This window comes from Schistocerca piceifrons, chromosome 9 (assembly GCF_021461385.2).
Source record: "Schistocerca piceifrons isolate TAMUIC-IGC-003096 chromosome 9, iqSchPice1.1, whole genome shotgun sequence".
NCBI classification, from domain to species: Eukaryota; Metazoa; Arthropoda; class Insecta; order Orthoptera; family Acrididae; genus Schistocerca; species Schistocerca piceifrons.
Genome location: NC_060146.1, coordinates 194,843,197 through 194,867,640, shown reverse-complemented (window position 1 = coordinate 194,867,640; position 24,444 = coordinate 194,843,197).

Below are 24,444 nucleotides of genomic sequence, written 5' to 3'. Positions count from 1 at the left end.
TCTTTCTTACCGATTGCTTCAATTTAGAAGGCTCTGTTTTGTTGCTTGTAGTGCCATCGAATACGTGAGCACACGACGTAAGTTTCCAAACGATAAATGTAAACGTTTCTGAGAGAAGGGCGACAATTGTGACGATCAGTCATTACGTCATTACGAAACAAAAGACGAAACGGGAGATTTTCTTCCGTTTTTACAATATATTAACACTTTTCGCTCTTTCTCATGCTATGTGGCTACCAGACCTCAGTTCATGCAAAACCTCAAGGTCCACAGTCAACTGCAAGGCACCAACTCCGGCTAATAATTAAATATTCGAAAACCAAAACTTTAATTTTACTACTCCTTTCTTGCCGATTGCTACAACTTAAAAGGCTCTGTTTTGTTGCTTGTAGATAAATCGAATACGTCAGCACACGGCGTAAGTTTCCAAACGATAAATGTAAACGTTTCTGAGAGAAGGGCGACAATTGTGACATTCAGTCATTACGTCATTACGAAACAAAAGACGAAACGGGAGATTTTCTTCCGTTTTTACTATAAATTAACACTTTTCGCTTTTTCTCATGCTATGTGGCCACCAGACCTCAGTTCATGCAAAACCTCAAGGTCCTCGGTCAACTGCAAGGCACCAACTCCGGCTAATAATTGAATATTCGAAAACCAAAACATTAATTTTACTACATCTTTCTTGCCGATTGCTTCAACTTATAAGGCTCTGTTTTGTTGCTTGTAGTGCCATCGAATACGTCAGCGCACGGTGTAAGTTTCCAAATGATAAATGTAAACGTTTCTGAGAGAAAGGCGTCAATTGTGATGATCAGTCATTACGTCATTACGAAACAGAATACGAAACGGGAGATTTTCTTCCGTTTTTACAATATATTAACACTTTTCGCTCTTTCTCATGCTATGTGGCTACCAGACCTCAGTTCATGCAAAACATCAAGGTCCTCGGTCAACTGCAAGGCACCAACTCCGGCTAATAATTGAATATTCGAAAACCAAAACATTAATTTTACTACTTCTTTCTTGCCGATTGCTTCAACTTAGAAGGCTCTGTTTTGTTGCTTGTAGTGCCATCGAATACGTCAGCGCACGACGTAAGTTTCCAAACGATAAATGTAAATGTTTCTGAGAGAAGGGCGACAATTGTGACGATCAGTCATTACGTCATTACGAAACAAAAGACGAAACGGGAGATTTTCTTCCTTTTTTACAATATATTAACACTTTTCGCTCTTTCTCATGCTATGTGGCTACCAGACCTCAGTTCATGCAAAACCTCAAGGTCCTCGGTCAACTGCAAGGTACCAACTCCGGCTAATAATTGAATATTCGAAAACCAAAACATTAATTTTACTAGTTCTTTCTTGCCGATTTCTTCAACTTAGAAGGCTCTGTTTTGTTGCTTGTAGTGCCATCGAATACGTCAGCGCACGACGTAAGTTTCCAACGATTAATGTAAAGGTTTCTAAGAGAAGGGCGACAATTGTGACGATCAGTCATTACGTCATTACGAAACAAATGACGAAACGGGAGATTTTCTTCCGTTTTTACAATATATTAACACTTTTCGCTCTTTCTCATGCTATGTGGCTACCAGACCTCAGTTCATGCAAAACCTCAAGGTCCTCGGTCAACTGCAATGCACCAACTCCGGCCAATGATTGAATATTCGAAAACCAAAACATTAATTTTACTACTTCTTTCTTGCCGATTGCTTCAACTTAGAAGGCTCTGTTTTGTTGCTTGTAGTGACATCGAATACGTGAGCGCACGACGTAAGTTTCCAAACGTTAAATGTAAACGTTTCTGATAGAAGGGCGACAATTGTGACGATCAGTCATTACGTCATTACGAAACAAAAGACGAAACGGGAGATTTTTCTTCCGTTTTTACAATATATTAATACTTTTCGCTCTTTCTCATGCTATGTGGCTACCAGACCTCAGTTCATGCAAAACCTCAAGGTCCTCAGTCAACTGCAAGGCACCAACTCCGGCTAATAATTGAATATTCGAAAACCAAAACATTAATTTTACTACTTCTTTCTTGCCGATTGCTACAACTTAGAAGGCTCTGTTTTGTTGCTTGTAGTGCCATCGAATACGTCAGCTCACGGCGTAAGTTTCCAAACGATAAATGTAAACGTTTCTGAGAGAAGGGCGACAATTGTGACGACCAGTCATTACGTCATTACGAAACAAAAGACGAAACGGGAGATTTTCTTCCGTTTTTACAATATATTTACACTTTTCGCTCTTTCTCATGCTATGTGGCTACCAGACCTCAGTTCATGCAAAACCTCAAGGTCCTCGGTCAACTGCAAGGCACCAACTCCAGCTAATAATTGAATATTCGAAAACCAAAAGATTAATTTTACTACTTCTTTCTTGCCGATTGCTTCAACTTAGAAGGCTCTGTTTTGTTGCTTGTAGTGCCATCGAAAACCTCAGCGCACGGCGTAAGTTTCCAAATGATAAATGTAAAGGTTTCTGAGAGAAGGGCGACAATTTTGACGATCAGTCATTACGTCATAACGAAACAAAAGACGAATCGGGAGATTTTTTCCGTTTTTACAATATATTCACACTTTTCGCTCTTTCTCATGCTATGTGGCTACCAGACCTCAGTTCATGCAAAACCTCAATGTCCTCGGTCAACTGCAAGGCACCAACTCCGGCTAATAATTGAATTTTCGAAAACCAAAACATTAACTTTACTACATCTTTCTTGCCGATTGCTTCAACTTAGAATGCTCTGTTTTGTTGCTTGTAGTGCCATCGAATACGTCAGCGCATGGCCTAAGTTTCCAAACGATAAATGTAAACGTTTCTGAGAGAAGGGCGACAATTGTGACGATCAGTCATTACGTCATTACGAAACAAAAGACGAAACGGGAGATTTTCTTCCGTTTTTACAATATATTAACACTTTTCGCTCTTTCTCATGCTATGTGGCTACCAGACCTCAGTCATGCAAAACCTCAAGGTCCTCGGTCAACTGCAATGCACCAACTCCGGCCAATGATTGAATATTCGAAAACCAAAACATTAATTTTACTACTTCTTTCTTGCCGATTGCTTCAACTTAGAAGGCTCTGTTTTGTTGCTTGTAGTGCCATCGAATACGTGAGCGCACGACGTAAGTTTCCAAACGATAAATGTAAACGTTTCTGATAGAAGGGCGACAATTGTGACGATCAGTCATTACGTCATTACGAAACAAAAGACGAAACGGGAGATTTTTCTTCCGTTTTTAGAATATATTAACACTTTTCGCTCTTTCTCATGCTATGTGGCTACCAGACCTCAGTTCATGCAAAACCTCAAGGTCCTCAGTCAACTGCAAGGCACCAACTCCGGCTAATAATTGAATATTTGAAAACCAAAACATTAATTTTACTACTTCTTCCTTGCCGATTGCTACAACTTAGAAGGCTCTGTTTTGTTGCTTGTAGTGCCATGGAATACGTCAGCTCACGGCGTAAGTTTCCAAACGATAAATGTAAACGTTTCTGAGAGAAAGGTGGCAATTGTGACGATCAGTCATTACGTCATTACGAAACAAAAGACAAAACGGGAGATTTTCTTCCGTTTTTACAATATATTAACACTTTTCGCTCTTTCTCGTGCTATGTGGCTACCAGACCTCAGTTCATGCAAAACCTCAAGGTCCTCGGTCAACTGCAAGGCACCAACTCCAGCTAATAATTGAATATTCGAAAAAAAAAACATTAATTTTACTACTTCTTTCTTGCCGATTGCTTCAACTTAGAAGGCTCTGTTTTGTTGCTTGTAGTGCCATCGAAAACCTCAGCGCACGGCGTAAGTTTCCAAATGATAAATGTAAAGGTTTCTGAGAGAAGGGCGACAATTGTGACGATCAGTCATTACGTCATTACGAAACAAAAGACGAAACGAAGGATTTTTTCCGTTTTTACAATATATTAACACTTTTCGCTCTTTCTCATGCTATGTGGCTACCAGACCTCAGTTCATGCAAAACCTCAAGGTCCTCGGTCAACTGCAAGGCACCAACTCAGGCTAATAATTGAATATTCGAAAACCAAAACATTAATTTTACTACTTCTTTCTTGCCGATTGCTTGAATTTAGAAGGCTCTGTTTTGTTGCTTGTAGTGCCATCGAATACGTCAGCGCACGGCGTAAGTTTCCAAACGATAAATGTAAAGGTTTCTGAGAGAAGGGCGACAATTGTGACGATCAGTCATTACGTCATTACGAAACAAAAGACGAAACGGGAGATTTTCTGTCGTTTTTACAATATATTAACACTTTTCGCTCTTTCTCATGCTATGTGGCTACCAGACCTCAGTTCATGCAAAACCTCAAGGTCCTCGGTCAACTGCAATGCACCAACTCCGGCTAATAATTGAATATTCGAAAACCAAAACATTAATTTTACTACTTCTTTCTTACCGATTGCTTCAACTTAGAAGGCTCTGTTTTGTTGCTTGTAGTGCCATCGAATACGTGAGCGCACGACGTAAGTTTCCAAACGATAAATGTAAACGTTTCTGAGAGAAGGGCGACAATTGTGACGATCAGTCATTACGTCATTACGAAACAAAAGACGAAACGGGAGAATTTCTTCCGTTTTTACAATATATTAACACTTTTTGCTCTTTCTCATGCTATGTGGCTACCAGACCTCAGTTCATGCAAAACCTCAAGGTCCTCAGTCAACTGCAAGGCACCAACTCCGGCTAATAATTGAATATTCGAAAACCAAAACATTAATTTTACTACTCCTTTCTTGCCGATTGCTACAACTTAGAAGGCTCTGTTTTGTTGCTTGTAGTTCCATCGAATACGTCAGCACACGGCGTAAGTTTCCAAACGATAAATGTAAACGTTTCTGAGAGAAGTTCGACAATTCTGTTCCGACACTGACAATGTTGAGTGTTTATGGAAAAAGTTCAAGGCAATCGTAAAATGCGTTTTAGACAGGTACGTGCCGAGTAAAACTGTGAGGGACGGGAAAAACCCACCGTGGTACAACAACAAAGTTAGGAAACTACTGCGAAAGCAAAGAGAGCTCCACTCCAAGTTTAAACGCAGCCAAAACCTCTCAGACAAACAGAAGCTAAACGATGTCAAAGTTAGTGTAAGGAGGGCTATGCGTGAAGCGTTCATTGAATTCGAAAGTAAAATTCTATGTACCGACTTGACAGAAAATCCTAGGAAGTTCTGGTCTTACGTTAAATCAGTAAGTGGCTCGAAACAGCATATCCAGACACTACGGGATGATGATGGCATTGAAACAGAGGATGACTCGCGTAAAGCTGAAATACTAAACACCTTTTTCCAAAGCTGTTTCACAGAGGAAGACCGCACTGCAGTTCCTTCTCTAAATCCTCGCACAAACGAAAAAATGGCTGACATCGAAATAAGTGTCCAAGGAATAGAAAAGCAACTGGAATCACTCAATAGAGGAAAGTCCACTGGACCTGACGGGATACCAATTCGATTCTACACAGAGTACGCGAAAGAACTAGCCCCCCTTCTAACAGCCGTGTACCGCAAGTCTCTAGAGGAACGGAGGGTTCCAAATGATTGGAAAAGAGCACAGATAGTCCCAGTCTTCAAGAAGGGTCGTCGAGCAGATGCGCAAAACTATAGACCTATATCTCTTACGTCGATCTCTTGTAGAATTTTAGAACATGTTTTTTGCTCGCGTATCATGTCATTTCTGGAAACCCAGAATCTACTATGTAGGAATCAACATGGATTCCGGAAACAGCGATCGTGTGAGACCCAACTCGCCTTATTTGTTCATGAGACCCAGAAAATATTAGATACAGGCTCCCAGGTAGATGCTATTTTTCTTGACTTCCGGAAGGCGTTCGATACAGTTCCGCACTGTCGCCTGATAAACAAAGTAAGAGCCTACGGAATATCAGACCAGCTGTGTGGCTGGATTGAAGAGTTTTTAGCAAACAGAACACAGCATGTTGTTATCAATGGAGAGACGTCTACAGACGTTAAAGTAACCTCTGGCGTGCCACAGGGGAGTGTTATGGGACCATTCTTTTCACAATATATATAAATGACTTAGTAGATAGTGTCGGAAGTTCCATGCGGCTTTTCGCGGATGATGCTGTAGTATACAGAGAAGTTGCTGCATTAGAAAATTGTAGCGAAATACAGGAAGATCTGCAGCGGATAGGCACTTGGTGCAGGGAGTGGCAACTGACCCTTAACATAGACAAATGTAATGTATTGCGAATACATAGAAAGAAGGATCCTTTATTGTATGATTATATGATAGCGGAACAAACACTGGTAGCAGTTACTTCTGTAAAATATCTGGGAGTATGCGTACGGAACGATTTGAAGTGGAATGATCATATAAAACTAATTGTTGGTAAGGCGGGTACCAGGTTGAGATTCATTGGGAGAGTGCTTAGAAAATGTAGTCCATCAACAAAGGAGGTGGCTTACAAAACACTCGTTCGACCTATACTTGAGTATTGCTCATCAGTGTGGGATCCGTACCAGGTCGGGTTGACGGAGGAGATAGAGAAGATCCAAAGAAGAGCGGCGCGTTTCGTCACTGGGTTATTTGGTAACCGTGATAGCGTTACGGAGATGTTTAATAAACTCAAGTGGCAGACTCTGCAAGAGAGGCGCTCTGCATCGCGGTGTAGCTTGCTCGCCAGGTTTCGAGAGGGTGCGTTTCTGGATGAGGTATCGAATATATTGCTTCCCCCTACTTATACTTCCCGAGGAGATCACGAATGTAAAATTAGAGAGATTAGAGCGCGCACGGAGGCTTTCAGACAGTCGTTCTTCCCGCGAACCATACGCGACTGGAACAGGAAAGGGAGGTAATGACAGTGGCACGTAAAGTGCCCTCCGCCACACACCGTTGGGTGGCTTGCGGAGTATCAATGTAGATGTAGATGTAGATGAATTGTGACGATCAGTCATTACGTCATTACGAAACAAAAGACGAAACGGGAGATTTTCTTCCGTTTTTACTATATATTAACACTTTTCGCTCTTTCTCATGCTATGTGGCCACCAGACCTCAGTTCATGCAAAACCTCAAGGTCCTCGGTCAACTGTAAGGCACCAACTCCGACTAATAATTGAATGTTCGAAAACCAAAACATTAATTTTACTACATCTTTCTTGCCGATTGCTTCAACTTACAAGGCTCTGTTTTGTTGCTTGTAGTGCCATCGAATACGTCAGCGCACGGCGTAAGTTTCCAAATGATAAATGTAAACGTTTCTGAGAGAAAGGCGTCAATTGTGATGATCAGTCATTACGTCATTACGAAACAGAATACGAAACGGGAGATTTTCTTCCGTTTTTACAATATATTAACACTTTTCGCTCTTTCTCATGCTATGTGGCTACCAGAGCTCAGTTCATGCAAAACATCAAGGTCCTCGGTCAACTGCAAGGCACCAACTCCAGCTAATAATTGAATATTCGAAAACCAAAACATTAACTTTACTACTTCTTTCTTGCCGATTGCTTCAACTTAGAAGGCTCTGTTTTGTTGCTTGTAGTGCCATCGAATACGTCAGCGTACGGCGTAAGTTTCCAAACGATAAATGTAAACGTTTCTGAGAGAAGGGCGACAATTGTGACGATCAGTCATTACGTCATTACGAAACAAAAGACGAAACGGGAGATTTTCTTCCTTTTTTACAATATATTAACACTTTTCGCTCTTTCTCATGCTATGTGGCTACCAGACCTCAGTTCATGCAAAACCTCAAGGTCCTCGGTCAACTGCAAGGCACCAACTCCGGCTAATAATTGAATATTCGAAAACCAAAACATTAATTTTACTAGTTCTTTCTTGCCGATTTCTTCAACTTAGAAGGCTCTGTTTTGTTGCTTGTAGTGCCATCGAATACGTCAGCGCACGACGTAAGTTTCCAAACGATAAATGTAAAGGTTTCTGAGAGAAGGGCGACAATTGTGACGATCAGTCATTACGTCATTACGAAACAAAAGACGAAACGGTAGATTTTCTTCCGTTTTTACAATATATTAACACTTTTCGCTCTTTCTCGTGCTATGTGGCTACCAGACCTCAGTCATGCAAAACCTCAAGGTCCTCGGTCAACTGCAATGCACCAACTCCGGCTAATGATTGAATATTCGAAAACCAAAACATTAATTTTACTACTTCTTTCTTGCCGATTGCTTCAACTTATAAGGCTCTGTTTTGTTGCTTGTAGTGCCATCGAATACGTCAGCGCACGGCGTAAGTTTCCAAATGATAAATGTAAACGTTTCTGAGAGAAAGGCGTCAATTGTGATGATCAGTCATTACGTCATTACGAAACAGAATACGAAACGGGAGATTTTCTTCCGTTTTTACAATATATTAACACTTTTCGCTCTTTCTCATGCTATGTGGCTACCAGACCTCAGTTCATGCAAAACATCAAGGTCCTCGGTCAACTGCAAGGCACCAACTCCGGCTAATAATTGAATATTCGAAAACCAAAACATTAACTTTACTACTTCTTTCTTGCCGATTGCTTCAACTTAGAAGGCTCTGTTTTGTTGCTTGTAGTGCCATCGAATACGTCAGCGCACGGCGTAAGTTTCCAAACGATAAATGTAAACGTTTCTGAGAGAAGGGCGACAATTGTGACGATCAGTCATTACGTCATTACGAAACAAAAGACGAAACGGGAGATTTTATTCCTTTTTTACAATATATTAACACTTTTCGCTCTTTCTCACGCTATGTGGCTACCAGACCTCAGTTCATGCAAAACATCAAGGTCCTCGGTCAACTGCAAGGCACCAACTCCAGCTAATAATTGAATATTCGAAAACCAAAACATTAATTTTACTACTTCTTTCTTGCCGATTGCTTCAACTTAGAAGGCTCTGTTTTGTTGCTTGTAGTGACATCGAATACGTGAGCGCACGACGTAAGTTTCCAAACGATAAATGTAAACGTTTCTGATAGAAGGGCGACATTTGTGATGATCAGTCATTACGTCATTACGAAACAAAAGTCGGAACGGGAGATTTTCTTCCGTTTTTACAATATATTAACACTTTTCGCTCTTTCTCATGCTATGTGGCTACCAGAACTCAGTTCATGCAAAACCTCAAGGTCCTCGGTCAACTGCAAGGCACCAACTCCGGCTAATAATTGAATATTCGAAAACCAAAACTTTAATTTTACTACTTCTTTCTTGCCGATTTCTTCAACTTAGAAGGCTCTGTTTTGTTGCTTGTAGTGCCATCGAATACGTCAGCGCACGACGCAAGTTTCCAAACGATAAATGTAAAGGTTTCTGAGAGAAGGGCGACAATTGTGACGATCAGTCATTACGTCATTACGAAACAAAAGACGAAACGGGAGATTTTCTTTCGTTTTTACAATATATTAACACTTTTCGCTCTTTCTCATGCTATGTGGCTACCAGACCTCAGTCATGCAAAACCTCAAGGTCCTCGGTCAACTGCAATGCACCAACTCCGGCCAATGATTGAATATTCGAAAACCAAAACATTAATTTTACTACTTCTTTCTTGCCGATTGCTTCAACTTAGAAGGCTCTGTTTTGTTGCTTGTAGTGCCATCGAATACGTGAGCGCACGACGTAAGTTTCCAAACGATAAATGTAAACGTTTCTGATAGAAGGGCGACAATTGTGACGATCAGTCATTACGTCATTACGAAACAAAAGACGAAACGGGAGATTTTTCTTCCGTTTTTACAATATATTAACACTTTTCGCTCTTTCTCATGCTATGTGGCTACCAGACCTCAGTTCATGCAAAACCTCAAGGTCCTCAGTCAACTGCAAGGCACCAACTCCGGCTAATAATTGAATATTTGAAAACCAAAACATTAATTTTACTACTTCTTCCTTGCCGATTGCTACAACTTAGAAGGCTCTGTTTTGTTGCTTGTAGTGCCATGGAATACGTCAGCTCACGGCGTAAGTTTCCAAACGATAAATGTAAACGTTTCTGAGAGAAAGGTGGCAATTGTGACGATCAGTCATTACGTCATTACGAAACAAAAGACAAAACGGGAGATTTTCTTCCGTTTTTACAATATATTAACACTTTTCGCTCTTTCTCGTGCTATGTGGCTACCAGACCTCAGTTCATGCAAAACCTCAAGGTCCTCGGTCAACTGCAAGGCACCAACTCCAGCTAATAATTGAATATTCGAAAAAAAAAACATTAATTTTACTACTTCTTTCTTGCCGATTGCTTCAACTTAGAAGGCTCTGTTTTGTTGCTTGTAGTGCCATCGAAAACCTCAGAGCACGGCGTAAGTTTCCAAATGATAAATGTAAAGGTTTCTGAGAGAAGGGCGACAATTGTGACGATCAGTCATTACGTCATTACGAAACAAAAGACGAAACGAAGGATTTTTTCCGTTTTTACAATATATTAACACTTTTCGCTCTTTCTCATGCTATGTGGCTACCAGACCTCAGTTCATGCAAAACCTCAAGGTCCTCGGTCAACTGCAAGGCACCAACTCAGGCTAATAATTGAATATTCGAAAACCAAAACATTAATTTTACTACTTCTTTCTTGCCGATTGCTTGAATTTAGAAGGCTCTGTTTTGTTGCTTGTAGTGCCATCGAATACGTCAGCGCACGGCGTAAGTTTCCAAACGATAAATGTAAAGGTTTCTGAGAGAAGGGCGACAATTGTGACGATCAGTCATTACGTCATTACGAAACAAAAGACGAAACGGGAGATTTTCTGTCGTTTTTACAATATATTAACACTTTTCGCTCTTTCTCATGCTATGTGGCTACCAGACCTCAGTTCATGCAAAACCTCAAGGTCCTCGGTCAACTGCAATGCACCAACTCCGGCTAATAATTGAATATTCGAAAACCAAAACATTAATTTTACTACTTCTTTCTTACCGATTGCTTCAACTTAGAAGGCTCTGTTTTGTTGCTTGTAGTGCCATCGAATACGTGAGCGCACGACGTAAGTTTCCAAACGATAAATGTAAACGTTTCTGAGAGAAGGGCGACAATTGTGACGATCAGTCATTACGTCATTACGAAACAAAAGACGAAACGGGAGATTTTCTTCCGTTTTTACAATATATTAACACTTTTTGCTCTTTCTCATGCTATGTGGCTACCAGACCTCAGTTCATGCAAAACCTCAAGGTCCTCAGTCAACTGCAAGGCACCAACTCCGGCTAATAATTGAATATTCGAAAACCAAAACATTAATTTTACTACTCCTTTCTTGCCGATTGCTACAACTTAGAAGGCTCTGTTTTGTTGCTTGTAGTTCCATCGAATACGTCAGCACACGGCGTAAGTTTCCAAACGATAAATGTAAACGTTTCTGAGAGAAGTTCGACAATTCTGTTCCGACACTGACAATGTTGAGTGTTTATGGAAAAAGTTCAAGGCAATCGTAAAATGCGTTTTAGACAGGTACGTGCCGAGTAAAACTGTGAGGGACGGGAAAAACCCACCGTGGTACAACAACAAAGTTAGGAAACTACTGCGAAAGCAAAGAGAGCTCCACTCCAAGTTTAAACGCAGCCAAAACCTCTCAGACAAACAGAAGCTAAACGATGTCAAAGTTAGTGTAAGGAGGGCTATGCGTGAAGCGTTCATTGAATTCGAAAGTAAAATTCTATGTACCGACTTGACAGAAAATCCTAGGAAGTTCTGGTCTTACGTTAAATCAGTAAGTGGCTCGAAACAGCATATCCAGACACTACGGGATGATGATGGCATTGAAACAGAGGATGACTCGCGTAAAGCTGAAATACTAAACACCTTTTTCCAAAGCTGTTTCACAGAGGAAGACCGCACTGCAGTTCCTTCTCTAAATCCTCGCACAAACGAAAAAATGGCTGACATCGAAATAAGTGTCCAAGGAATAGAAAAGCAACTGGAATCACTCAATAGAGGAAAGTCCACTGGACCTGACGGGATACCAATTCGATTCTACACAGAGTACGCGAAAGAACTAGCCCCCCTTCTAACAGCCGTGTACCGCAAGTCTCTAGAGGAACGGAGGGTTCCAAATGATTGGAAAAGAGCACAGATAGTCCCAGTCTTCAAGAAGGGTCGTCGAGCAGATGCGCAAAACTATAGACCTATATCTCTTACGTCGATATCTTGTAGAATTTTAGAACATGTTTTTTGCTCGCGTATCATGTCATTTCTGGAAACCCAGAATCTACTATGTAGGAATCAACATGGATTCCGGAAACAGCGATCGTGTGAGACCCAACTCGCCTTATTTGTTCATGAGACCCAGAAAATATTAGATACAGGCTCCCAGGTAGATGCTATTTTTCTTGACTTCCGGAAGGCGTTCGATACAGTTCCGCACTGTCGCCTGATAAACAAAGTAAGAGCCTACGGAATATCAGACCAGCTGTGTGGCTGGATTGAAGAGTTTTTAGCAAACAGAACACAGCATGTTGTTATCAATGGAGAGACGTCTACAGACGTTAAAGTAACCTCTGGCGTGCCACAGGGGAGTGTTATGGGACTATTGCTTTTCACAATATATATAAATGACTTAGTAGATAGTGTCGGAAGTTCCATGCGGCTTTTCGCGGATGATGCTGTAGTATACAGAGAAGTTGCTGCATTAGAAAATTGTAGCGAAATACAGGAAGATCTGCAGCGGATAGGCACTTGGTGCAGGGAGTGGCAACTGACCCTTAACATAGACAAATGTAATGTATTGCGAATACATAGAAAGAAGGATCCTTTATTGTATGATTATATGATAGCGGAACAAACACTGGTAGCAGTTACTTCTGTAAAATATCTGGGAGTATGCGTACGGAACGATTTGAAGTGGAATGATCATATAAAACTAATTGTTGGTAAGGCGGGTACCAGGTTGAGATTCATTGGGAGAGTGCTTAGAAAATGTAGTCCATCAACAAAGGAGGTGGCTTACAAAACACTCGTTCGACCTATACTTGAGTATTGCTCATCAGTGTGGGATCCGTACCAGGTCGGGTTGACGGAGGAGATAGAGAAGATCCAAAGAAGAGCGGCGCGTTTCGTCACTGGGTTATTTGGTAACCGTGATAGCGTTACGGAGATGTTTAATAAACTCAAGTGGCAGACTCTGCAAGAGAGGCGCTCTGCATCGCGGTGTAGCTTGCTCGCCAGGTTTCGAGAGGGTGCGTTTCTGGATGAGGTATCGAATATATTGCTTCCCCCTACTTATACTTCCCGAGGAGATCACGAATGTAAAATTAGAGAGATTAGAGCGCGCACGGAGGCTTTCAGACAGTCGTTCTTCCCGCGAACCATACGCGACTGGAACAGGAAAGGGAGGTAATGACAGTGGCACGTAAAGTGCCCTCCGCCACACACCGTTGGGTGGCTTGCGGAGTATCAATGTAGATGTAGATGTAGATGAATTGTGACGATCAGTCATTACGTCATTACGAAACAAAAGACGAAACGGGAGATTTTCTTCCGTTTTTACTATATATTAACACTTTTCGCTCTTTCTCGTGCTATGTGGCCACCAGACCTCAGTTCATGCAAAACCTCAAGGTCCTCGGTCAACTGTAAGGCACCAACTCCGACTAATAATTGAATGTTCGAAAACCAAAACATTAATTTTACTACATCTTTCTTGCCGATTGCTTCAACTTACAAGGCTCTGTTTTGTTGCTTGTAGTGCCATCGAATACGTCAGCGCACGGCGTAAGTTTCCAAATGACAAATGTAAACGTTTCTGAGAGAAAGGCGTCAATTGTGATGATCAGTCATTACGTCATTACGAAACAGAATACGAAACGGGAGATTTTCTTCCGTTTTTACAATATATTAACACTTTTCGCTCTTTCTCATGCTATGTGGCTACCAGAGCTCAGTTCATGCAAAACATCAAGGTCCTCGGTCAACTGCAAGGCACCAACTCCAGCTAATAATTGAATATTCGAAAACCAAAACATTAACTTTACTACTTCTTTCTTGCCGATTGCTTCAACTTAGAAGGCTCTGTTTTGTTGCTTGTAGTGCCATCGAATACGTCAGCGTACGGCGTAAGTTTCCAAACGATAAATGTAAACGTTTCTGAGAGAAGGGCGACAATTGTGACGATCAGTCATTACGTCATTACGAAACAAAAGACGAAACGGGAGATTTTCTTCCTTTTTTACAATATATTAACACTTTTCGCTCTTTCTCATGCTATGTGGCTACCAGACCTCAGTTCATGCAAAACCTCAAGGTCCTCGGTCAACTGCAAGGCACCAACTCCGGCTAATAATTGAATATTCGAAAACCAAAACATTAATTTTACTAGTTCTTTCTTGCCGATTTCTTCAACTTAGAAGGCTCTGTTTTGTTGCTTGTAGTGCCATCGAATACGTCAGCGCACGACGTAAGTTTCCAAACGATAAATGTAAAGGTTTCTGAGAGAAGGGCGACAATTGTGACGATCAGTCATTACGTCATTACGAAACAAAAGACGAAACGGGAGATTTTCTTCCGTTTTTACAATATATTAACACTTTTCGCTCTTTCTCGTGCTATGTGGCTACCAGACCTCAGTCATGCAAAACCTCAAGGTCCTCGGTCAACTGCAATGCACCAACTCCGGCTAATGATTGAATATTCGAAAACCAAAACATTAATTTTACTACTTCTTTCTTGCCGATTGCTTCAACTTATAAGGCTCTGTTTTGTTGCTTGTAGTGCCATCGAATACGTCAGCGCACGGCGTAAGTTTCCAAATGATAAATGTAAACGTTTCTGAGAGAAAGGCGTCAATTGTGATGATCAGTCATTACGTCATTACGAAACAGAATACGAAACGGGAGATTTTCTTCCGTTTTTACAATATATTAACACTTTTCGCTCTTTCTCATGCTATGTGGCTACCAGACCTCAGTTCATGCAAAACATCAAGGTCCTCGGTCAACTGCAAGGCACCAACTCCGGCTAATAATTGAATATTCGAAAACCAAAACATTAACTTTACTACTTCTTTCTTGCCGATTGCTTCAACTTAGAAGGCTCTGTTTTGTTGCTTGTAGTGCCATCGAATACGTCAGCGCACGGCGTAAGTTTCCAAACGATAAATGTAAACGTTTCTGAGAGAAGGGCGACAATTGTGACGATCAGTCATTACGTCATTACGAAACAAAAGACGAAACGGGAGATTTTATTCCTTTTTTACAATATATTAACACTTTTCGCTCTTTCTCATGCTATGTGGCTACCAGACCTCAGTTCATGCAAAACATCAAGGTCCTCGGTCAACTGCAAGGCACCAACTCCAGCTAATAATTGAATATTCGAAAACCAAAACATTAATTTTACTACTTCTTTCTTGCCGATTGCTTCAACTTAGAAGGCTCTGTTTTGTTGCTTGTAGTGACATCGAATACGTGAGCGCACGACGTAAGTTTCCAAACGATAAATGTAAACGTTTCTGATAGAAGGGCGACATTTGTGATGATCAGTCATTACGTCATTACGAAACAAAAGTCGGAACGGGAGATTTTCTTCCGTTTTTACAATATATTAACACTTTTCGCTCTTTCTCATGCTATGTGGCTACCAGAACTCAGTTCATGCAAAACCTCAAGGTCCTCGGTCAACTGCAAGGCACCAACTCCGGCTAATAATTGAATATTCGAAAACCAAAACTTTAATTTTACTACTTCTTTCTTGCCGATTTCTTCAACTTAGAAGGCTCTGTTTTGTTGCTTGTAGTGCCATCGAATACGTCAGCGCACGACGCAAGTTTCCAAACGATAAATGTAAAGGTTTCTGAGAGAAGGGCGACAATTGTGACGATCAGTCATTACGTCATTACGAAACAAAAGACGAAACGGGAGATTTTCTTTCGTTTTTACAATATATTAACACTTTTCGCTCTTTCTCATGCTATGTGGCTACCAGACCTCAGTTCATGCAAAACCTCAAGGTCCTCGGTCAACTGCAATGCACCAACTCCGGCTAATAATTGAATATTCGAAAACCAAAACATTAATTTTACTACTTCTTTCTTACCGATTGCTTCAATTTAGAAGGCTCTGTTTTGTTGCTTGTAGTGCCATCGAATACGTGAGCGCACGACGTAAGTTTCCAAACGATAAATGTAAACGTTTCTGAGAGAAGGGCGACAATTGTGACGATCAGTCATTACGTCATTACGAAACAAAAGACGAAACGGGAGATTTTCTTCCGTTTTTACAATATATTAACACTTTTCGCTCTTTCTCATGCTATGTGGCTACCAGACCTCAGTTCATGCAAAACCTCAAGGTCCTCGGTCAACTGCAATGCACCAACTCCGGCTAATAATTGAATATTCGAAAACCAAAACATTAATTTTACTACTTCTTTCTTGCCGATTGCTTCAACTTAGAAGGCTCTGTTTTGTTGCTTGTAGTGCCATCGAATACGTCAGCGCACGACGTAAGTTTCCAAACGATAAATGTAAATGTTTCTGAGAGAAGGGCGACAATTCTGACGATCACTCATTACGTCATTACGAAACAAAAGACGAAACGGGAGATTTTCTTCCTTTTTTACAATATATTAACACTTTTCGCTCTTTCTCATGCTATGTGGCTACCAGACCTCAGTTCATGCAAAACCTCAAGGTCCTCGGTCAACTGCAAGGCACCAACTCCGGCTAATAATTGAATATTCCAAAACCAAAACATTAATTTTACTAGTTGTTTCTTGCCGATTTCTTCAACTTAGAAGGCTCTGTTTTGTTGCTTGTAGTGCCATCGAATACGTCAGCGCACGATGTAAGTTTCCAAACGATTAATGTAAAGGTTTCTAAGAGAAGGGCGACAATTGTGACGATCAGTCATTACGTCATTACGAAACAAAAGACGAAACGGGAGATTTTCTTCCGTTTTTACAATATATTCACACTTTTCGCTCTTTCTCATGCTATGTGGCTACCAGACCTCAGTTCATGCAAAACCTGAAGGTCCTCGGTCAACTGCAATGCACCAACTCCGGCCAATGATTGAATATTCGAAAACCAAAACATTAATTTTACTACTTCTTTCTTGCCGATTGCTTCAACTTAGAAGGCTCTGTTTTGTTGCTTGTAGTGACATCGAATACGTGAGCGCACGACGTAAGTTTCCAAACGATAAATGTAAACGTTTCTGATAGAAGGGCGACAATTGTGACGATCAGTCATTACGTCATTACGAAACAAAAGACGAAACGGGAGATTTTTCTTCCGTTTTTACAATATATTAATACTTTTCGCTCTTTCTTATGCTATGTGGCTGCCAGACCTCAGTTCATGCAAAACCTCAAGGTCCTCAGTCAACTGCAAGGCACCAACTCCGGCTAATAATTGAATATTCGAAAACCAAAACATTAATTTTACTACTTCTTTCTTGCCGATTGCTACAACTTAGAAGGCTCTGTTTTGTTGCTTGTAGTGCCATCGAATACGTCAGCTCACGGCGTAAGTTTCCAAACGATAAATGTAAACGTTTCTGAGAGAAGGGCGACAATTGTGACGATCAGTCATTACGTCATTACGAAACAAAAGACGAAACGGGAGATTTTCTTCTGTTTTTACAATATATTAACAATTTTCGCTCTTTCTCATGCTATGTGGCTACCAGACCTCAGTTCATGCAAAACCTCAAGGTCCTCGGTCAACTGCAAGGCACCAACTCCAGCTAATAATTGAATATTCGAAAACCAAAACATTAATTTTACTACTTCTTTCTTGCCGATTGCTTCAACTTAGAAGGCTCTGTTTTGTTGCTTGTAGTGCCATCGAAAACCTCAGCGCACGGCGTAAGTTTCCAAATGATAAATGTAAAGGTTTCTGAGAGAAGGGCGACAATTGTGACGATCAGTCATTACGTCATAACGAAACAAAAGACGAAACGGGAGATTTTTTCCGTTTTTACAATATATTCACACTTTTCGCTCTTTCTCATGCTATGTGGCTACCAGACCTCAGTTCATGCAAAACCTCAATGTCCTCGGTCAACTGCAAGGCACCAACTCCGGCTAATAATTGAATATTCGAAAACCAAAACATTAACTTTACTACTTCTTTCTTGCCGATTGCTTCAACTTAGAAGGCTCTGTTTTGTTGTTTGTAGTGCCATCGAATACGTCAGCGCACGGCGTAGGTTTCCAAACGATAAATGTAAACGTTTCTGAGAGAAGGGCGACAATTGTGACGATCAGTCATTACGTCATTACGAAACAAAAGACGAAACGGGAGATTTTCTTTCGTTTTTACAATATATTAACACTTTTCGCTCTTTCTCATGCTATGTGGCTACCAGACCTCAGTTCATGCAAAACCTCAAGGTCCTCGGTCAACTGCAATGCACCAACTCCGGCTAATAATTGAATATTCGAAAACCAAAACATTAATTTTACTACTTCTTTCTTACCGATTGCTTCAATTTAGAAGGCTCTGTTTTGTTGCTTGTAGTGCCATCGAATACGTGAGCGCACGACGTAAGTTTCCAAACGATAAATGTAAACGTTTCTGAGAGAAGGGCGACAATTGTGACGATCAGTCATTACGTCATTACGAAACAAAAGACGAAACGGGAGATTTTCTTCCGTTTTTACAATATATTAACACTTTTCGCTCTTTCTCATGCTATGTGGCTACCAGACCTCAGTTCATGCAAAACCTCAAGGTCCTCGGTCAACTGCAATGCACCAACTCCGGCTAATAATTGAATATTCGAAAACCAAAACATTAATTTTACTACTTCTTTCTTGCCGATTGCTTCAACTTAGAAGGCTCTGTTTTGTTGCTTGTAGTGCCATCGAATACGTCAGCGCACGACGTAAGTTTCCAAACGATAAATGTAAATGTTTCTGAGAGAAGGGCGACAATTCTGACGATCACTCATTACGTCATTACGAAACAAAAGACGAAACGGGAGATTTTCTTCCTTTTTTACAATATATTAACACTTTTCGCTCTTTCTCATGCTATGTGGCTACCAGACCTCAGTTCATGCAAAACCTCAAGGTCCTCGGTCAACTGCAAGGCACCAACTCCGGCTAATAATTGAATATTCCAAAACCAAAACATTAATTTTACTAGTTGTTTCTTGCCGATTTCTTCAACTTAGAAGGCTCTGTTTTGTTGCTTGTAGTGCCATCGAATACGTCAGCGCACGATGTAAGTTTCCAAACGATTAATGTAAAGGTTTCTAAGAGAAGGGCGACAATTGTGACGATCAGTCATTACGTCATTACGAAACAAAAGACGAAACGGGAGATTTTCTTCCGTTTTTACAATATATTCACACTTTTCGCTCTTTCTCATGCTATGTGGCTACCAGATCTCAGTTCATGCAAAACCTGAAGGTCCTCGGTCAACTGCAATGCACCAACTCCGGCCAATGATTGAATATTCGAAAACCAAAACATTAATTTTACTACTTCTTTCTTGCCGATTGCTTCAACTTAGAAGGCTCTGTTTTGTTGCTTGTAGTGACATCGAATACGTGAGCGCACCACGTAAGTTTCCAAACGATAAATGTAAACGTTTCTGATAGAAGGGCGACAATTGTGACGATCAGTCATTACGTCATTACGAAACAAAAGACGAAACGGGAGATTTTTCTTCCGTTTTTACAATATATTAATACTTTTCGCTCTTTCTTATGCTATGTGGCTGCCAGACCTCAGTTCATGCAAAACCTCAAGGTCCTCAGTCAACTGCAAGGCACCAACTCCGGCTAATAATTGAATATTCGAAAACCAAAACATTAATTTTACTACTTCTTTCTTGCCGATTGCTACAACTTAGAAGGCTCTGTTTTGTTGCTTGTAGTGCCATCGAATACGTCAGCTCACGGCGTAAGTTTCCAAACGATAAATGTAAACGTTTCTGAGAGAAGGGCGACAATTGTGACGATCAGTCATTACGTCATTACGAAACAAAAGACGAAACGGGAGATTTTCTTCTGTTTTTACAATATATTAACAATTTTCGCTCTTTCTCATGCTATGTGGCTACCAGACCTCAGTTCATGCAAAACCTCAAGGTCCTCGGTCAACTGCAAGGCACCAACTCCAGCTAATAATTGAATATTCGAAAACCAAAACATTAATTTTACTACTTCTTTCTTGCCGATTGCTTCAACTTAGAAGGCTCTGTTTTGTTGCTTGTAGTGCCATCGAAAACCTCAGCGCACGGCGTAAGTTTCCAAATGATAAATGTAAAGGTTTCTGAGAGAAGGGCGACAATTGTGACGATCAGTCATTACGTCATAACGAAACAAAAGACGAAACGGGAGATTTTTTCCGTTTTTACAATATATTCACACTTTTCGCTCTTTCTCATGCTATGTGGCTACCAGACCTCAGTTCATGCAAAACCTCAATGTCCTCGGTCAACTGCAAGGCACCAACTCCGGCTAATAATTGAATATTCGAAAACCAAAACATTAACTTTACTACTTCTTTCTTGCCGATTGCTTCAACTTAGAAGGCTCTGTTTTGTTGTTTGTAGTGCCATCGAATACGTCAGCGCACGGCGTAGGTTTCCAAACGATAAATGTAAACGTTTCTGAGAGAAGGGCGACAATTGTGACGATCAGTCATTACGTCATTACGAAACAAAAGACGAAACGGGAGATTTTCTTTCGTTTTTACAATATATTAACACTTTTCGCTCTTTCTCATGCTATGTGGCTACCAGACCTCAGTTCATGCAAAACCTCAAGGTCCTCGGTCAACTGCAATGCACCAACTCCGGCTAATAATTGAATATTCGAAAACCAAAACATTAATTTTACTACTTCTTTCTTACCGATTGCTTCAATTTAGAAGGCTCTGTTTTGTTGCTTGTAGTGCCATCGAATACGTGAGCGCACGACGTAAGTTTCCAAACGATAAATGTAAACGTTTCTGAGAGAAGGGCGACAATTGTGACGATCAGTCATTACGTCATTACGAAACAAAAGACGAAACGGGAGATTTTCTTCCGTTTTTACAATATATTAACACTTTTCGCTCTTTCTCATGCTATGTGGCTACCAGACCTCAGTTCATGCAAAACCTCAAGGTCCTCGGTCAACTGCAATGCACCAACTCCGGCTAATAATTGAATATTCGAAAACCAAAACATTAATTTTACTACTTCTTTCTTGCCGATTGCTTCAACTTAGAAGGCTCTGTTTTGTTGCTTGTAGTGCCATCGAATACGTCAGCGCACGACGTAAGTTTCCAAACGATAAATGTAAATGTTTCTGAGAGAAGGGCGACAATTCTGACGATCAGTCATTACGTCATTACGAAACAAAAGACGAAACGGGAGATTTTCTTCCTTTTTTACAATATATTAACACTTTTCGCTCTTTCTCATGCTATGTGGCTACCAGACCTCAGTTCATGCAAAACCTCAAGGTCCTCGGTCAACTGCAAGGCACCAACTCCGGCTAATAATTGAATATTCCAAAACCAAAACATTAATTTTACTAGTTCTTTCTTGCCGATTTCTTCAACTTAGAAGGCTCTGTTTTGTTGCTTGTAGTGCCATCGAATACGTCAGCGCACGATGTAAGTTTCCAAACGATTAATGTAAAGGTTTCTAAGAGAAGGGCGACAATTGTGACGATCAGTCATTACGTCATTACGAAACAAAAGACGAAACGGGAGATTTTCTTCCGTTTTTACAATATATTAACACTTTTCGCTCTTTCTCATGCTATGTGGCTACCAGACCTCAGTTCATGCAAAACCTGAAGGTCCTCGGTCAACTGCAATGCACCAACTCCGGCCAATGATTGAATATTCGAAAACCAAAACATTAATTTTACTACTTCTTTCTTGCCGATTGCTTCAACTTAGAAGGCTCTGTTTTGTTGCTTGTAGTGACATCGAATACGTGAGCGCACGACGTAAGTTTCCAAACGATAAATGTAAACGTTTCTGATAGAAGGGCGACAATTGTGACGATCAGTCATTACGTCATTACGAAACAAAAGACGAAACGGGAGATTTTTCTTCCGTTTTTACAATATATTAATACTTTTCGCTCTTTCTTATGCTATGTGGCTGCCAGACCTCAGTTCATGCAAAACCTCAAGGTCCTCAGTCAACTGCAAGGCACCAACTCCGGCTAATAATTGAATATTCGAAAACCAAAACATTAATTTTACTACTTCTTTCTTGCCGATTGCTACAACTTAGAAGGCTCTGTTTTGTTGCTTGTAGTGCCATCGAATACGTCAGCTCACGGCGTAAGTTTCCAAACGATAAATGTAAACGTTTCTGAGAGAAGGGCGACAATTGTGACGATCAGTCATTACGTCATTACGAAACAAAAGACGAAACGGGAGATTTTCTTCTGTTTTTACAATATATTAACACTTTTCGCTCTTTCTCATGCTATGTGGCTACCAGACCTCAGTTCATGCAAAACCTCAAGGTCCTCGGTCAACTGCAAGGCACCAACTCCAGCTAATAATTGAATATTCGAAAACCAAAACATTAATTTTACTACTTCTTTCTTGCCGATTGCTTCAACTTAGAAGGCTCTGTTTTGTTGCTTGTAGTGCCATCGAAAACCTCAGCGCACGGCGTAAGTTTCCAAATGATAAATGTAAAGGTTTCTGAGAGAAGGGCGACAATTGTGACGATCAGTCATTACGTCATAACGAAACAAAAGACGAAACGGGAGATTTTTTCCGTTTTTACAATATATTCACACTTTTCGCTGTTTCTCATGCTATGTGGCTACCAGACCTCAGTTCATGCAAAACCTCAATGTCCTCGGTCAACTGCAAGGCACCAACTCCGGCTAATAATTGAATATTCGAAAACCAAAACATTAATTTTACTACTTCTTTCTTGCCGATTGCTTCAACTTAGAAGGCTCTGTTTTGTTGCTTGTAGTGCCATCGAATACGTCAGCGCACGACGTAAGTTTCCAAACGATAAATGTAAATGTTTCTGAGAGAAGGGCGACAATTCTGACGATCAGTCATTACGTCATAACGAAACAAAAGACGAAACGGGAGATTTTTTCCGTTTTTACAATATATTCACACTTTTCGCTCTTTCTCATGCTATGTGGCTACCAGACCTCAGTTCATGCAAAACCTCAATGTCCTCGGTCAACTGCAAGGCACCAACTCCGGCTAATAATTGAATATTCGAAAACCAAAACATTAATTTTACTACTTCTTTCTTGCCGATTGCTTCAACTTAGAAGGCTCTGTTTTGTTGCTTGTAGTGCCATCGAATACGTCAGCGCACGACGTAAGTTTCCAAACGATAAATGTAAATGTTTCTGAGAGAAGGGCGACAATTCTGACGATCAGTCATTACGTCATTACGAAACAAAAGACGAAACGGGAGATTTTCTTCCTTTTTTACAATATATTAACACTTTTCGCTCTTTCTCATGCTATGTGGCTACCAGACCTCAGTTCATGCAAAACCTCAAGGTCCTCGGTCAACTGCAAGGCACCAACTCCGGCTAATAATTGAATATTCCAAAACCAAAACATTAATTTTACTAGTTCTTTCTTGCCGATTTCTTCAACTTAGAAGGCTCTGTTTTGTTGCTTGTAGTGCCATCGAATACGTCAGCGCACGATGTAAGTTTCCAAACGATTAATGTAAAGGTTTCTAAGAGAAGGGCGACAATTGTGACGATCAGTCATTACGTCATTACGAAACAAAAGACGAAACGGGAGATTTTCTTCCGTTTTTACAATATATTAACACTTTTCGCTCTTTCTCATGCTATGTGGCTACCAGACCTCAGTTCATGCAAAACCTGAAGGTCCTCGGTCAACTGCAATGCACCAACTCCGGCCAATGATTGAATATTCGAAAACCAAAACATTAATTTTACTACTTCTTTCTTGCCGATTGCTTCAACTTAGAAGGTTCTGTTTTGTTGCTTGTAGTGACATCGAATACGTGAGCGCACGACGTAAGTTTCCAAACGATAAATGTAAACGTTTCTGATAGAAGGGCGACAATTGTGACGATCAGTCATTACGTCATTACGAAACAAAAGACGAAACGGGAGATTTTTCTTCCGTTTTTACAATATATTAATACTTTTCGCTCTTTCTTATGCTATGTGGCTGCCAGACCTCAGTTCATGCAAAACCTCAAGGTCCTCAGTCAACTGCAAGGCACCAACTCCGGCTAATAATTGAATATTCGAAAACCAAAACATTAATTTTACTACTTCTTTCTTGCCGATTGCTACAACTTAGAAGGCTCTGTTTTGTTGCTTGTAGTGCCATCGAATACGTCAGCTCACGGCGTAAGTTTCCAAACGATAAATGTAAACGTTTCTGAGAGAAGGGCGACAATTGTGACGATCAGTCATTACGTCATTACGAAACAAAAGACGAAACGGGAGATTTTCTTCTGTTTTTACAATATATTAACACTTTTCGCTCTTTCTCATGCTATGTGGCTACCAGACCTCAGTT